This window comes from Camelus bactrianus, chromosome 2 (genome assembly GCF_048773025.1).
Source record: "Camelus bactrianus isolate YW-2024 breed Bactrian camel chromosome 2, ASM4877302v1, whole genome shotgun sequence".
Classification (NCBI taxonomy): domain Eukaryota; kingdom Metazoa; phylum Chordata; class Mammalia; order Artiodactyla; family Camelidae; genus Camelus; species Camelus bactrianus.
The window spans coordinates 85316625-85328934 of NC_133540.1; the positions used below are offsets into that span (position 1 = coordinate 85316625).

Consider the following 12310-nt stretch of genomic DNA (forward strand, 5'->3'; position numbering starts at 1 on the left):
TAGTCGTTATGATAATTGGCCTTATAGGAGCACGGATGTTTAGAGTTTACAAAGTAGCTTTATAACCAGTGTTCTATTTGATTCTCATGTCAGCTTGATAAGATGCGTGACATCAGAATAACTAATACATTTTATAGATGAGAGTATTGCGTTTCAGAAGGTTCAAGTGACTTGCCCAATGTCACACAAGCAGTAAGGACAAGGCTATGGGTTAAGTCCAGGCAAACAGTTTGCAAATCGGGTAAAATTTTTACTATAACAAACACTGCTTATTAGGATCAGTGGACAGGGTCTGAGGTCACGTAAGCTGATAACCAGTGCTCCTACCAAAGAGCTGAGTCTGCAAGGTCACTTTGTCTTCCCACTGGAATTTTATTTGCATGTTTCAAGAACTCTGAATTTGCAGTTTAGCTCTGAGAATTCCATGTGATTCACTCAGTGGGTATTTGTGGAGTGCTTTACTATGTTCAAGTCTGGTACACGTTTTATTAAACCTGACTTCTTAATACCTATCTATATTTCTGTATGTATATCTGTACTGTTTTAAATGAAAATGTATTATTAAAAATCACCGATACACACACATACATACACACACCCACACTCTGATCAACTGAACTTAGATCTATAAATTACTTTAAAGGACCTCTTCCTGGCTTGATGAATGATTTGCTTTATGCTTGTAAAATATGCCATTTAAGCCCACAAGTGAGTTTATATCACAAAACTGATATATATCAATCTGGCTGTCCCATGTTTTTCTCCATAAAGTATGTTAATGCAAAGCGTGTTTTTCAAGATTTCCAAACATGCTAAGTAAATAAAACTCTGGGTTTAGGAAAACAGTTACATTAAACTACTACAGACAGAAGATGGTTTTGCAACCTTATCTTAACATATATTGTTGCAACAATAAACACCGATTATGTGTATTTTTCAGGAAGAGATGTTCCAAAGAGTGGTTTGTGAAAGCCATGAACGTGTGAAAAATCAGTGTGATTTACATGGGAAATTAGGAGACAGTAACTTCCATGACAGGTATGCTTCCAAGATACTGTCCAGATTTATGCTTGTTAGCGAGTTTTTGTTAGTTCCTGCTGCTGAGAGTTGCAAAGCGTCTACATTCAATCTTAAAATTTCAGAGGCCAAGGTAAAAGTCGGTTCAGAATTAACCTAGCTATCTTTGTCTTGATAAGATAATTGTCCACACAACCTTGGGTGCTTTTCTGTTGTTTTTCAGGCCCGTTTCCAGGTACCAATCAATACCCAGAGGTCAGGGAGCCAGCAGACCCCGCCTGCCTTCCTGCAATCTCCTAGGGGCCTCTACCTCCCACCTGGATATTTAGTTTGGGGCTTTGCCTGTAATTTGGAGTCAAGGCTGCAACCGAGATCTAATCTAGGGTTTCTTTGTCAGTTTCAAGTCAGGTCAATATAGCAAATACATTTTTTTCACCATCAAGAGTAGAGGTAAATGTATACCTTAGTTATTTGCCAGAGGGAACACCCAGAACTCTGCAGAGAGCCTGGAAAATCCCATTGTTTTTCAAAGATTAATATATCAAAGAACAAAAGTCAGTTTTTAGTAATCTTTAAGATTTTATTGTAATAGTCTGTTAAGAAGCAGAGTACTGGGGAAAAGTTCAGTTTGATACAGTGCCCCATAATACTGAGCTTACATTAAATGTCCAAAATAATGAATCCAGAAAATTTTTTTTTGTTTCAGAGAGAATGTTTATTTTTGTTTTTACTGAAGTATAGTTGATTTACAATATTGTGTTAATTTCTGGTGTACAGCATAGTGATTCATTTATATACATATATTCCTTTTCATACGCTTTTTTCATTATAAGCCATTACAAGTTCTTGAATATAGTTCCCTGTGCTCTACCCTAGGACCTCGTTGTTTATCTATTTTATATACAGTAGTTAGCATTTACAAATCTCGAACTCCTAATTTGTCCTTCCCTAACCTTTTCCCCTGCCTTGGTAACCGTAAGTTTGTTTTCTACGTCTGTGAGTCTGTCTCAGAGAGAATAGTTGCCTTGTTATTTTTCTTTTATGTTACGTTTAGTTGCTGATGCAAACAACAATTTAGTTTAAGGATTAAGCTTGTGGCTCTCAAACTTTAGAGTGCATCAAAATTACCTGGAGGGCCTGTTGAAACACAGCCCATTCCTAGAGTTTCTGATTTAGTAAATCTGGGATGGAGCCTGAGAATCTGTATTTCCAACATGTACCCAAGGATGCTGGTCCTGCCAGTCCAAGGATCACACTTAAGAAGCACTGAATTAGGCTGACTCTTTCACTGGATGTTATAGCTAAATTCTTCCCCTAACTCCACTATGATAGAAATGCAGTAAATGATTCTGACATTTTCTTGTCCTCAAATCCGGTTCAGTAGAGTTGTTCTCATTAAAATCTCTCTCCACGTCCCTCAGTTCCCACTGCTGTTCTCCTAGTTCCGGCCATCACCGTCTCTCACTTGAATTACTGGCATGACCTTTTCTTCCCTCATGTGCCTTTTGCCCAGCTCCAATCCAATCCATTCTTCATATAGCAACCATAATTATTTTAAAAACAACATAAATCTGATTCTATAGCTAAGCTTTTTCCCTCCCCCCTTCTCCAGTTCTCAATCCTCCCAGTCAAGAAAACAAAATCACCTTCTGTGACTTTCCACCTGCTCTCCTCCCACTTTCACTCCCTTTCACGTGGCTCATTTTTAGTTACTGTCGGATCTCAGCTCACACGCTGTCTCCTCCAGGAGGGCTGCCTGACCTCCCTGCGGTGGGGCCAGCTGCCATTCCGCACGCATCTGTTGTGCGCTGTACTGCTCCCACTGCATCCAGTGTGCTCATCTCTCCCTGACTAGTGTGTGAGCCCTGTGAGAGTAGGAACTGTTTCCTGATCGTTGCTGGAGCTCCTAATCCGCCACATTGTAGACAACCAATAAACACGTTAATGGTCTGTGCATATATTTATTTCAGAACCTGTTTACTCTGAGTCTGATTTTGCAGCCATCCAAATTAGCTATCATAGTATCCTTGACAAGAAGAAAATTGATGGATCAGAGTGGAGCAATATGTGAGATGGAAAGAGAATTCCAGGCATATTGAATAATCCATTGGGCCACCAGAGCAAGAACTAAAAGGACAGACTTACACCCAACATGGTAACTTATCCTACATCAGAGAGAATGTCAGATATTGAGGAGCACTTTGTTGAATTCTTCATTTTGACCACATAGCCTTTGCCAGGAGTAAGAGGAAATTATTCTTTCAGGCTCACAGTCCTTTATACTAAGAAAGCCCCACAACTATCTGCTCAAGAGTTGGTTGTATTCACGAAGAACATGGCAGCTGCTGCCACCAAGTGTTGCCCATTGAACGATGAGCAACAATTTGTTTGCCTGGAGGACTCGGTAAGCACCTCTGTGACTGCATGTTTGCCTGTTGTTGAGAGTTCTCACCTCCAGGCCCAGCCAGCAATCTCATGTCGGTGGACACATCCATGAATTGTCAATGGAACCTAATAATTCTGTTCTCAGGAGAATCAGGTCAGTTCATGCCAATTGTCTTTGATTAGCAACAGGGATAAGACTGGCTGTCAGTTTGCTACAATTGAAGATGTCAGATTCACCACGCCTTTTGCCTGTTTCATATCCCCAAGGTCTAGTCCTTGGATTTTCAAGTCAACAAAAGTGATTTTGTCAGCAACATCAAAGGTACTGCCGATTTTAGACTAACTCATCCTAAATGAGTAGGAAAAAGCGCCCAGTCTTCCTCCTGTGTGTCTCCTTTACTCTCACATGATTACCCCACTCACCACACTTAAGACAGCAGATATGTTGTTTTTTTCCTCCACAATGAGCACTGAGTGGCCTGCAGTTTAACTCCATTCTAACACTATCTGCCTGGAGAGACCATCAGACCCCAGGGGTTGAAGGCTTAGTTCCACAAGACTGTTCCCATCCCATTTCAGATGCCAATCACAAGTCCAAATTGTCACTTGTGTTTCTAACTGATTAGCTGTACATCTGAGGTTTCTATGACCCCCTCCTTGGGTTCAATTTGTTTGCTAGAGCAGCTCATAGAACTCGGGAAAACATGGTTACCTGTTTATTAAAGGATATGATAAAATAAACAGATGAACAGCCAGATGAAGAGATGCAGAAGGTTAGCACTGGGAGGGGCCCGAGTGCAGGGGCTTCTGTCCCTGAGGAGTTGGGGTGTGTCACCCTCCCAGTATGTGGATGTGTTTACTCATCTGAAAGTTCTCTGAACCCCATACTGTTGGGATTTTATGGCAGCTTCCTCACATAGACATGACCAATTATTAAATCTATTTCCAGCCCCTTTCCCCTCGCTGGAGAATGGGGGGTGGGGCTAAAATTCCAAGCCTCTAATCATGGCTCCGTCTCTTTGGTGACCAGCCCCGCTCAAGGAGCCCACCCAGAATCACCACATAAGAAAGAAAGGTAATTCTAGTGCTCTTATCACTTAGGAGTTTACAAGCATTTCAGGAACCTTGTGTCAGGAACTGTGGTCAAAGACCAAATATTTCTGTTTTCTATTATCTCACATCAAACTCAAAACTGTTACCATCATTAGAATACCAGTGTGTCCATTTGCAATGAACAGTTCTCTCCAATGGCAGAGATAATAGAGTCTAGTAACTAGGCTACCTTTTTCCTGAATCAAATTACTAGGGAAGTTGAATCAGGACATGGGTATTCATGCAAACAGAATCAGAGGAAGGGCAGTCTTGGGGATACTTCTTCCAGGCTATAGGGAATAATTATGAATTATTCACCCCTCTCAATGGAGAATATCACTCCAGGGACCTGGATGCTCAAGACTCTGAGATCTAATCTCTAGGTCTCTCTCAAGTGGTATTATCTGAACATTACTGAATTCTTGTTTGGTGACAGCTTTCTCTGCCCTATATTCTTGGTAGAGCTTCTCGCCTATGCTAAGTAAGTCTTTCTTCTGATGAAATGTAGTTGTTTTGGCTGCAGATTTAAAACTTTTTGTTATATAGCTCTATTTTCCTTCTATTTTATTATAAATTTATATTATCTAGTCATACATTCCTTGGGGAACTCTTTCATTTTGATTTATATATGCCTAAAGCCTTGTTTTTAAGTGAACTCTTCAGTTAATTCTAAAATGGATAAACTCATGTGTTAAATGCTGATGCTCACTAGTCTCCCCACATACATAAGTGACAGGGAATTAGGGTGGTCATTATACTCAGAAGGTCATACAGGCAGGCTTAGACAGTATCAGATAAGAATCAGACACCACACTGGGAGCAAGGCAAGGTGACTGGGCTAGAAGGGGACAAAGAAATGAAGGAGACAACTAAAATAAGATCCAAGGACTCCCTTTCTCATTTTTTAAATTCATTTTTTGGTTAATTCAACAAATAGTTATACAGCATTTACCATCGGCCAAGTTCTGTGATGGTTATAGATGTTCAGTCATAAAAAAATAGAAACACACTGGATTTGAGCTTTTCAAGTAAGAATGCCAATCGTCAGTCTTATAACTAGGTCAAATTAGTCATGTTGACTTGAGATTTGATTTTAATTTGATGGAGGATAAGTAACTCCTATCTCAAGTCAACACTGGTCTATAAACTGGATTGGGGAGGAATGGGGAGGAGGGGTCCATGGATAATCACCTTGAGGGTGACAGGAAGAAGGAAAAACAAGGCTGAGGACCAGAGGAACTGCACCTGATGCTCTTGCTTTTTCCTTGACAGTGAAATCCAGACTGTGCTAGCAGAAATTAGAATTTAAGAATCCTTTCCTATGGATTAAAAATACTAATAATGACCACAAACCTTATGGCTCTTATTCTAATTCTCTCCTGGGAAAGGCAAAGCTAATTCTTGGAGCTTTATGCAGAAGACATGAGACAGAGCCTATCAATGCTGGTGTGGGTGACTGTTGTGATGACTCATATGCCTTCAGGAAGCCTTGCTTTGATGATCTGCAAGTCGATGGAACTTACATTTCTCCACCTTTATCCTGTGACCAAGTCTTCAACCTTAAAGAAGACTTGTGCAAAGCTCAGGAGGAGGAATTACAAACTGAAAAGCAAAAGTAAGGATCTCTGTTTAACTTGTTCTTTGCTGCCAACAAGGGAGCAGACATAGAGAACTGTACACTGGGTGCAGATACAAATATTGCATAATGAGTGGAGCAGCTAAATGTTATATTGGAGGTCAAGGTGAACTTAGAATATTCTGTGGTTTTGTACTTAAGTCTATCGTAGTTGCTACCCCAACTTGATCAGTTAATGAGACTGAAGTCTATTGATCAGAAAATATTAACAGAGATGTACATTTTTTTTGTGTATTTTTTTCTAAAATGTGAACTTTAGAACATTAGTTTTTTTTAATTCAGGTATAGTTAGTTTACAATGTTGTGTCAGTTTCTGGTGTACAGCATAATGCTTCAGTCATGCATACACATACATATATTCATTTTCATATTCTTTTTCATTATAGGTTACTACAAAATATTGAATATAGTTCCCTGTGCTATACAGAAGAAATATGTATCTATTTTATATGCATTAGCTTTATAATGTGTTTCATATAAAAAAATTTCATGTTCAGAGTTTGGGAATACTGTATTTCCTTGCTCCACTTAGAAATTCATACCTTCATTAACAGTGGAAGTCAGAGAAGTCCTGCAATAAAGTAATCTGATTAGCTTGTTCTAACTTGGCCTCCTTTGGGCCACAGAAATGACTAAGATTCTACAGGACCTGCATGCTGGGAAAGTGCTTTGGAGCATTCCATTAGAGAGCTGTGTGTCACCTCCCAGTGTGCCGCTGCTTTCACTACCACTTCTGCTACTTCTACCAGGAGTGACTGTTTTCTCTGTTTGGAAGAAGCGGTATTTGGGTGACTAGTAGTGAGTGCCAGCTGCATGATAAAGTAATGCCTGCCTGTGAATTCAACTTTTTGCATCTTCGATTTCCTTTCCCCACTCTTCTACCCTCTTTAATGCAGTTTCTTGTACCAGATAAGGCTTTCTAGTAACTTCTCAGAATATAGAAAAACAGGGCATCACTGGAAACTCACAATACTGGAAATAAGTATTTAAATGTCATATATATCCTTTCTATGAACATATAATATCAAAGAATAATGAAAGTGGAAGGAAGCTTAGCTATTAATCAATGCTTCTCACCCCAAGTTTAGGAAATCCTTCTAAAACATTGTGCAGTTTCTCCATGAATATTTCCAGTGATGGAAAGGCCATTTGCTTAAAGCAGCCTATTTTATATTTAGATATGGTTAATTTAAAAGCTCATTTTTTTTGTGAAACACAGATATGTTTCCTTGTCACTTCCAACCACATTTCTACATCTGAAGCTGCAGAAATACTTTAAAGGTATTCTGTGCTGCTGAGTAAGGGTAGACCCCTTTCATGTAACTGTCATCTGAGGATGAGGTATGGTTGTTGCACTCGATCTGCAGATGGATCTAAAGGGGAAGCTGAAAGGAATGGTGTGCAATGCTTTCTAAAGTTATATATATGACGATGGAAGTGCATATATGTGCGTGTATGTATATAAAAAATACATGTGAAAACATTTATAAATTAGAAAACTTTGTGACTATAAGTCGTTACTTTACAAAGCACTATTCCAATTTGGTTGCTGTTACTGATACTGAAGCCTATTGGTCAGAATTGTTGCCAGTAGAATATCATCTCCTTATATCTGAGCAGGGCTCCCCAATGTGTGTTCTATGTAAAAAAGTGGATGAAGTCAGAAATCGAATTCAATCTAGTGTTCTTTTCTATTCCTGCTTTCACAGCATCTATTAGAATATTTAGTAATTCCACTATATTGTCCACCCTTTTGCCCTCCTGCTACGGCAGCCCATTGTCAAATTTCTTTTTCCCCTCATCCTTTCTTCATATGATATGTGAGTTAATTTTTGCTGCATAATAACTCACACCAAAAATAGATGGCTTTACACAGCATCGGTTAATGTTGCTCAAATGTCTGAGGGTTGATTGGATGAGTCTGTTGACCTGGGTCAGCCTCAGCCATTTTTAGCGGGGCTTGCTCAAGAGTCTACTGTCAGCTGCTAAGTCAGCGGGGAGCTGGCGGGCCGAGGCTAGGCGGCTTTGTCTCTGCTGCCTGTGGTCTTCTGTCCCCCAGGAGGCTAATCCAGGCTTCCTCATGTGGTAGCTGGGAGGGAGGGGAAGTGTGGAGGCCCCCCAAGGCCCATGTCTGGAACCATGCAATGCCCATTCTGCTGTAAGGGAGGTCACAGGGCCAGCCCAGATTAAAGGGGTGTGGAAATAGACTTCACTTCTTGATAGGAAAAGAGGTGGAAAATCATACTGTAAAAGATATGGATATAGAGAAAGATGGACAATTGGGTTCATGTTTGTTATCAATCTGCCACATGTGGATCATTAAGGGAGTTGCTGAAACTACAGCAAATGATCAATGTCAAGACAGTGGTGGAGAAAGAGGCAATTAACTGGGTCTGATGTCATCAAAAATGAAGAAAACCAGGCTTTCTACACATGGCATAAATAAATAGGGGTGGGGATGTTAGAGTTTGATGACACGGACTTTGAAAGAGCTATGGCATTTAAAAGAGGACAAGGGAGAGATATGTTGGAAGCAGTAAAGGAGAGCTAGGAGCTAAGGTTAGTCGTGTTCAAACAAAAATAGCCTCCTCTTGGAGGGTCTTGGGGAACACTGCATCTTCTGGGGAGCCTCATGATTTCATACAGAGCAAGAAATAGAAGCTCAGAAAAGAGGATGTGGATTTAGTGAAATTTAGGGATGAGAAAGCTTCAAGTTACAATGGAGACAGCAGATGAGTTAGGGAGGACCAGGAGAACAGGGGATGGGTCTGATTAGGGATGTAGGAGCATCAGTGTGATGGCAGAAGGTCTGGGAGACTTGGATTTCTGACGCTGAATGAGGTGACTAGGGCATGCCTGGCTTGGCCTGGGAAGCAGCACACGCAGCCTTAGGGCAGCTGGTCTTGCCTTGGCTTCTCAGAACATCCCGTGATTAAGATCTTACAAGTGGTTGGCATTTTCCCTGATTCTCCCGATCCCACTCACATAGATGGATTGAATGGAACACTTTCTATTAGGTGTTAGAAAGGAGGCTACTTGTCTGCTGCTGCACACAGAGAAATGACTTTCTTAGCAGCATCAACCATCTTTTCACCCCAACCCCACTCCTAAGCCTGGACCCAAGATATTGCCATGGTCCAGGCATTTTCCCTTGGAATAGATTCTGCTGATAATGGAGGCAATGTTAGAGGCCCCATTTGGAACTGACTGAGGGTGACTATTTTAGGAAAAACCAAAGGGTGCAACTCTGGTTACCCTGAATCAATAGGCTGGATTGAAAGCATGCCCCCTCCTGGCAGTGGGGCAGTTCCCCTAGAGTGCCCAGCCATGCTTCCCGCCCTCCTCACAAGCCTCTGATCTTTCCTCAAAGGAAAGCAGACCAGGGTCCTCAGAGCTCCTTCTCCCTCAAGATCATTAGAAGAGGTAACTTATTTCTAATCAACTTGTTTACTCTAAGACTTGCTCTTGCAGGGTCTAAATATTATTAGTCCAACAATATCATCTTGCCAAGTGAGGCAAAGGTTTTGTTGCCTTGGGAATGAACACATTCTCATGGTTGGTAAGCACAAGGTTGGCACTGGTTCTGTTTTATCACAGTACTTAAAATTCATAAGCCAGCTGACCCCTGAAGTCCTGTCTTCAGTTCCCAAAGTGAGCTGATCACAAACTAGACTTTCAAACTTTCCAGTAAGTATCCAAAGACCACTGTAACACTTAGTTAGCCATTCTTTCTTAGGCCAGGCTTGCTGTGAGAATATAAGGAGGAAGAAGTCAATCTTACCTCTAGAGTTCAGGCTTTGCTTTCTCTTGAGGAAATCCTCTGGCATGGATAGGTAGCCTTCATGTATGTCAAATCCTTACCTCAGATTTATGAGGTCGGTAATATTATGACCCCATTTTCATCGTGAGGACACTGAGGCCAAGAAGGCAGGAAGACCTGGTGTGAAATCATGGAGCAGGTCAATAGGTTGTTGAGCTGGAAGCTGCACCCAGGCCATCTGGCTCAAAGCACATGTGCTTAATTACCAACATGGAGTTGTTAGTGTGCCCTCATCAAGGAATTATAATGCTGCTTATAATTTTTAAAACATGAGGAACTCTTCACATAAGGGCTAGATTATAAAAAAGTGTGAAATATTAGGAAGTGGCCTTGTTCTGCTGACTTCACTGTGTTTTTTGTATGGAGAAAACAGTGGCAAAGAGACAGCTAATGTAGAGATTTCTGGAATATTCCGGGAGCGTACATACAGGGAGTCAAAGGCCACATTTGAGAAAACCCATCAACTTTCTGGGACAGTGGTAGGGGCTCTCTCCATGCCTTTCACCCCTGTATAGAGCTGGTGGACCATCATAGCATAAATCAACACACACACAAAGGAAAAAAAAAAACTAGTGAAGGGGCTCCGAGAGGGGAAGAATACAATTCAGCAGGATTACAAAGAGAAGGTAGAAATAAAGTTATGGAATAAGGTAGAGAAAATAAAAAGAAAATAGAAGTTCAAAGGAAAAGGATTTAAAATCCAATTAAGAAAAATACTGAGTTGAAATGTTAAGATTTAAGACAATATAAAGACCAGAATGTGCTTTAAATGAAATGGTGGATAAATGTAATGAAAAGGAAAGATTAATATCATAGAAATGAAAACCTGAAAACAACTTCATGGTATTGAGTATTAAAAATAGGACTTAAGATTTGAAAAGGTAAATTAAAAATGTAAAACTACATAGAATTAGGAAAAATATAAATAGAATTAGGGAAAATACCTTAAAATAGCAGTCAGGTTGATAGGTAGAGAGATCAGGGTGGAGGAGGGAGGATACGAGCAGGAGAGGTAACTCAGATCATAAGTATGTGACAAGTTATTGTTGTGGCAGGGGGTCCAGCTTCCAAGTAGCAGAGTCCCCAGTTGTAGAAAAAGTAGCCTTTAAGTCTGGAGTGTCAAGGAGAAGTAACATGGCATGCTGGAATCCTTGTTTTGAATCTCATTCCCAGACCTGCCTTCTCATAATGGGAACCTTTTTTTTTTTTTTTCCCTTGCCTATCTCAATACAATGGGAGTGTTTCTCCTTGTTTAAATAAGCAAATGCTGGCTGATCTGGAAACTCAGCAGTCATGCTCGTCTCCCCTCTACTGGTCCCTCTGGGGAAGTGCATTCAGAAACCAGCTGACCCAGCAGGACAGAGGAAAGCAGTTCTTGTGACTGAGGCTTCGGTGAGAGAGGGGAGAGAAACTCTTGGGCGAGACTAGAGGGCTTGGGAGGGGCCAAGCCAAGAAGGCACGTGGCATCCCAAAGCTTGTGAGAAATGAGAAGAATATATATGAGGGAGCCTTCCCACCTCCTCCTTTAGGTTTCTCTATTATTGTTAAATTGACAGCTCAAATCCTTATGGAAATTATAAAAATGCTTATCAGTTAGTTGTTGAATGAATAAATGAATAAGTAGGAAAAAAGCTGTGACAATGCACCATTTATTGTGGAGGTCAAGGAGAAGGGAGACCATGGGTAGGAGCAACCAATAATTTGAAATGGAAGCAAGCTCCAAGTTGGGCTATTATTATAATTATTCATTATCTTTGTTATAATCTGATGAAATAATTTAATTATTCATATTTTCTTTGCCACTATTTATTGTCTTCAGTATGCTAGTTACTATACTCAGCCTTTTAATATAGTATTGTTTTTGGTCCTCACAAAAGCCTTGCAGTGTAGGTGTTTAAATTTTCCTTTTAAGGATGAGGATCAGAGAGGTTCAGTATCTCACCTACCATCACACAAACAAGTTAGTGAATGGAGGACATAACTTGAGCCAAAGTAAGTTTGACTTAAAAGTCTGTGCCCTCTGTATGACGTTGGAAGGGAAGCCCAGATTTTGCATGAACTGACAGCAACCTTGCCCACCTCCTGTACCAGCTTGGGCCACTTTTGGTGCTGAATCCCCTAAGTCAGACCACGGAAGCCCCAGTGGGTGCTGGGAAGTCGGGTAATCTCACTGTGTAGCTGCTCATGATTATTAGTTTCCATAACCTGCGCCTGAAGCTACCCTGTGCTGTTTTTGTAGAAAAATATATTCTGAGACAGAAATCCACCAAAATTCTGATGGGAAGTAGCCTGTATTTCTCACTTTGAATAATTAATTTGTTAAAAATTGATAATTATTATTCAAAGATAATATCAACTGT

General features: G+C 40.5%; 1 long non-coding RNA gene across 3 annotated transcripts in view; it reads left to right on the forward strand.

The window, feature by feature from the left end:
• LOC105080385 (alpha-fetoprotein) overlaps positions 1-12310 on the forward strand; it is a 37805-nt gene that overhangs the window by 17370 nt on the left and 8125 nt on the right. For 2 of the 3 annotated variants that reach the window (XR_836353.3, XR_006719890.2), the window contains 3 exons: positions 941-1038; positions 3283-3421; positions 5883-6109. This is a non-coding gene — a long non-coding RNA (alpha-fetoprotein). The remainder of the gene's footprint in view (positions 1-940; positions 1039-3282; positions 3422-5882; positions 6110-12310) is intronic. The other variant, XR_006719891.2, reaches the window with a different exon arrangement.